The sequence below is a fragment of the Trichechus manatus genome, unplaced genomic scaffold (assembly GCF_000243295.1).
Source record: "Trichechus manatus latirostris isolate Lorelei unplaced genomic scaffold, TriManLat1.0 scaffold00075, whole genome shotgun sequence".
In the NCBI taxonomy this organism is placed as follows: Eukaryota; Metazoa; Chordata; class Mammalia; order Sirenia; family Trichechidae; genus Trichechus; species Trichechus manatus.
This window is the reverse complement of record NW_004444011.1, coordinates 1,637,953-1,643,543: the sequence shown is the minus strand read 5'-3', so window position 1 is coordinate 1,643,543 and position 5,591 is coordinate 1,637,953.

The window sequence follows — 5,591 nt, the reverse complement described above, 5'->3', positions numbered from 1 at the left end:
TTCAGGATTGTTGATTCTCTGTTTGGCTTAGTTTTTCGGATCTTTGTTGTGGAGGGACGGCGTGGTGCTTCTGCCTAGACCGCCATCTTGCCGGAGTCCTCTCGGATTGACAAATTTTAATTGTGGTGTTGTGAAGAATATTGAATATACCATGGACTGCCAGAAGAATGAACAAATTAGTCTTGGAGGAAGTACAACCAAAATGCTCCTTAGATGTGGGGATGGTGAGATTTCATCTTGCTTACTTTGGACACATCATCAGAAAAGGCCAATTGCTAGAAAAGGACTCATGTTTGGGAAAGTAGAGTGACAGCAAAAACCAAGGAAACACTCCATGAAATGGATTGACACCTTGGCCACAACAATGGGCTCAAACATACCAAAAATTGTGAGAATGGCTCATGACTCGGCTATGTTTTGTTCTTTTATATATAAGGTCACCATGATTTGGAGATGACTCAATGGTAACTAACAAAACCACCCTCATAGTATCACCCTTTCTATCTCACCTTGTCAGAATTTCCTATCTCTTTCTCTTTTTAGGTTTAAAGAATGAAAAAAGTGAACTGAGAACATGATCATAAATGGCTTTTTCACAGTTGGTTCATGTTCCATGGAGTTCCCCACCACCTCCCCTCATAGGGCAGGTTGCCTAAGCCCTTCCATCTCACCAAGCACACTAGTCTATCCAAAGACAAGGGCCACAGTAGTGAAAGTTAACTTGGCCTTGGCTGCACAGCTTATCCATAGAGCTAAACATCAAAGGATCACAGAATGTTCTATAATCATTATCCACAACATCCCCATTTGTGGCATGTTAAGATAGGTGACAGAATTTGTAATGAACATAAATCAGTAGTCAATCAAATTATTCTCAAGGCCTATTTCCTTAGCATAAGCTCCGTCTTCTGTTTCTTTTTATCCTCAGGACCTTTCTATCTCCAGGCTAGAAACATGGAAGTTTCAATGACCTGATGGGCTGCTCTAAACCATTTAAATATTTACTAATTACCAAGCATATTTGCTACACCAGACAAGGAGATAAACTACAAATGAGGAAAAGATTCACAAATATTTGTATACCAAAAAAATAGTACTTATGAATATGAAAAATATAAATAGGCAAATAGAAATATAGACTAAGGACCAAAACAGGATGTTCGTAAGGAAAAAAGCACAAATGGTCAATAAGCGTAAGAAACTAGATTATCTACTTAAGACTGTTCTATGTGGCTGGACTGTTCCTTTGGTAATTCTCACATTGTTGTCATACTATTAGTAATGATATATCTTTCCCTATTACATAAAATAACAGTTTTGGTCATGATAATCTGAAAATAATCTAAAAATAGTTTAAGTCATGTGATAAACTACATTTTTCCAGGCTCAAAAGTCTTAGCAAAACCCATGATATCCCTGGAGAGAGTAAATAGTGAAAAGGAAAAGTTTGAGTCCAAGTAGGAACATGGAAATCCACACAGCTTGATGTCTAAGTGGAATAAGATGCAAATTGTCTGGCGGATCTGCTATAGGCCACAAGATTGATGATCTCATCATGGTGACAAATACATTGTAACCAACCTCACTGAAGCAAATATTTTCAGCCACCTGAAAATAAATATAATTTCATGAGCATCTGCTACATGTGTGGTTATGGGAAGTTTCTATGTGATTCTGAAAATATTATTTTTTTGTACAAAGGCTAAAAAACAGGACACTGCTTTTCTCTAATCAAAATAACTGAAGAAACTCAAATGCAGTAGCAAAATGGGGCATATAGATTTTCTAAGAGATCAATAAATGATCAGGAAACATGAATCTGTTTTTTAAAAGATCATACGATTTCTAGTCCCCAGTGGAAAACAATTTTTATTTCTACCGTTTATTATTACTGTTGACTTCTACTGAGCCTTAATAATTTAAGTTTTCATTAATTTAGTCTTAATAATTAATTAATAAAATATTCAAATTCAACTTTTCAAAAGGCAGATTACTCTTTATCTTAAAAGGTTAGCTCCAAAGATAAAGATTCATCATAACATGTGCATGATAGCAAAAAGCATATTTGAAACAAAAGGAATGGTCATAATATTTATCAAAAGAACACACATTATAGTGTTTGTCTGCCCCCTGTGGGGAAATTCTTTTGGAGCATAATCTACTTTTTTTATCCTTGTAAAAATGTAGATAATAGGACATTTGCCAATTTTACAATTCAAGAAAACCAATTACATTAATCATGTTGCAACCATCACTAGTATCAGTAGCCAAATTTTCCAGCATTATATGTTTTATTATAAGATTATGCCATTTATTAGAGTTCTATATGATCCATAGGAGTCCTGGTGGCACAGTGGTTAAGAACTACGGCTGCTAACCAAAAGGTCGGCGGTTGGAATTCACCAGGTACTCCTTGGAAACCCTATGGGGCAGTTCTACTCTGTCCTATAGGGTCGCTATGAGTCACAATCAACTCAACGGCAATCGGTTTGGTTTTGGTTTTCCTATGTGATCTATAGCTTGTGCCAAAGATAGAAAGGGTAATGTAATGCTACGCACTTGAACTGTAATCCTGAAAGACTGATCCAATCCCACTCTTAAAAAAGAAATCTCTAACTGTGTTTGATTTGTTTCACCTTCAGGGAACTCACAGGATCAGGTAGTTACTTACCCTTATTGCCAGTTTTATTCAGATTAGGAGCAGAAAAACAATTTGCCAAAACATCTGCCAAGTGAGAAGAGGGTTGCAGCTCACTGAAACATTGCTTGGAGCTGTTAGGTGTTTGCAGGAGAAACAGTGAGCTGTGCATGGATGTGGCAGCAAACTCGTAGCCTACAGGCCCCAGTGACATCATTCTGCCAGCTTGAGTAACATCCTCTCCTCTTTGTCAATTTTAGAAAATAAAAGTTGTTGCTAGTGCACTTGGGCCACCTCACAGCTGGCAGAGACAACACATGGGTTGCTCCCAAAAGCATCAATGCTGAGTTAGGATAAGTGGTGATTGTGTTCGGCTCGGAAAGGGGTCTGACTCCCCCCCTCACCAAAAGCCAGATACAGAGACCCATACAGAGACTAGGGTCTGGGCTGTCACTTCTTTTTCGGTTAAACAGTTTAATGAACATATTCTCATTATTGAAAAAGTTCATTCGCCATTTAAAAGCTTTTCTAAAAAATCAATTGCCTGTTCACTAATAGTTGATTCCCAACCTCTACTCACTTCACTCCCGCTGACTACATTAAAATACGCTTGAGGAATGAATTAGGAAATAAAGACTCCTCACAAGGAATCTCAGGTTTAATTTAGAACAAGTGGTGCGAAATAGGCGGGTTTTGTTGCTTCTCTCTGCTGTGCTTGTTTTTATTGATGGAATTCATGCTTTTTCTTTATTATATCCTTATTTCTAATTTATTTAGATTTCCTATATTCTTACCCTAGTTTATTAGTCAACTGGTTTATTTCTAAATTTTCTTCTATTATTAGAAAAATATACTGTATTTATTTTATTATATTTTAGATAAAAGTTTACAGAGCAAACTAGTTTCTCATTAAACAATTAATACACATATTGTTTTGTGACATTGGTTGCCAACCCCACGATATGTCAACACTCTCCCCTTCTCAACCTTTGGTTCCCCATTATCGGCTTTCCTGCCTCTCTTGCCTTCTAGTCCATGCCCCTGGGCTGGTGTGCCCCTTTAGTCTCATTTTGTTTTGTGGGCCTGTCTAATCTTTCGCTGAAGGGTGAACCTAAGGAGTGGCTTCACTGAGCTAAAAGGGTGTCGAAGGCCATACTCTCAGGGTTTCTCCAGTTTCCCTCAGACCAGTAAGTCTGGTCTTTTTTTGTTTGTTTGTTTTTATTTTTGAGTTAGAAACTTTGTTCTACATTTTTCTCCAGCTCTGTCCGGGACCCTCTATTGTGATACCTGTCAGAGCAGTTAGTGGTGGCACCCGGGCACCTCTAGTTGTGCTGGACTCACTCTGGTGGAGGCCGTGGTACCTGTGGTACATTAGTCCTTCGGACAAATCTTTGCCTTGTGTCTTTGGTTTTCTACATTCTCCTTGCTCCAGACAGGGTGACACCAGTGGAGTATCTTAGATGGACATTCACAAGCTTTTAAGACCCCAGATGCAACTCACCAAAGTCGAATGTAGAACATTTTCTCTTTATAAGCTATGTTATGCCAACTGAGCTAAATGTTCCTGAGACCAAGGTCCCCACAACCCTCAGCCCAGTAATTCGGTCCCTCAGGGAGTTTGGATGTGTCTGTGGAGCTTCTATGATCTTGTCTTGGTCATCTTGTACTGGCTTGCCCAGTATTGTGTGCTGTCTTACCCTTCACCAAAGTTACCACTTGTCTATTGTCTATTTAGTGTTTTTCCCTCCCTACCACTCCCCTCCCTTGTAACCATCAAAGATTGTTTCTTTTTGTATGTAAATCTTTTATTTTTTATTGTTGTAGTTTAAATGAAGTTTACATTTAAAGTTAGCCTCCCATGCAAAAATTTATACATACATTGTTATGTGACCCTAATTGCTCTCTCCAATACTGCGACAGTGCACTCCTCCTTTCCACCCCTGATTCCCCGTGTCCATTCAGCCAGCTCCTAACCCTCTCTGTCTTCCCATCTCACCTCCAGACAGAAGCTGCCTGTTTAGTCTCTTGTATCTACTTGAGCTGAGAGACACACTCCTCACAAGTATCAGTTTATGTGCCACTGTCCAGTTCAATCCCTGTCTGAGGAGTTGGCCTTGGAAATTGTTTTATTTCTGGGCTGATAGAGAATCCAGGGGCCATGCTTTCCAGTGTTCTTCCAGTCTCAGTCAGACCATTAAGTCTGGTCTTCTTATTAGAATTTGAGTTCTGCACCCCACCTTTCTCCTACTCCATCAGGGACTCTCTGTTGTGTTCCCTGCCAGGGCAGTCATTGGTGGTAGCCAGGCAGCATCTAGTTCTTCTGGTTTCAGGCTGATGAAGTCTCTGGTTTATGTGGCCCTTTCTGTCTCTTGGGCTAATACTTTCCTTGTGTCTTTGGTGTTCTTCATTCTCCTTTACTCCGGGTGGGTTGGGACCAAATGATGCATCTTAGATGGCCGCTTGCCAGGTTTTAAGACCCCAGCCACCACTAACCAAAGTAGGATGCAGAACATTATCTTAACAAGCTTTGTTATGCCAATTGACCTAGGTGTCCCCTGAAAGCATGGTCCCCAGACCGCTATCCCTGCTACCCTGTCTCTCAAAGTGTTTGATTGTATTCAGGAAACTTCTTAGCCGTGGTTTAGTCCAGTTGTGCTGACTTCCCCTGTAGTGTGTGCTGTCCTTCCCTTCACCTAAGACAATTCTTATCTACTATCTAGTTAGTAAATAAACCCTCACCCTCCCTTCTCCACTCTAGTAGCCATCAAAGAATGTTTTCTTCTGTGTTTAAACCTTTTCTTGAGTTCTTATAATAGTGGTCTTATACAATATTTGTCCTTCTGTGACTGACTGAATTCACTCAGAATAATGAGTTCCAGCTTCCTCCATGTTATAATATGTTTCACGGCTTCATCATTGTTCTTTATCACTGTGTGGATATACCAAAATTTGC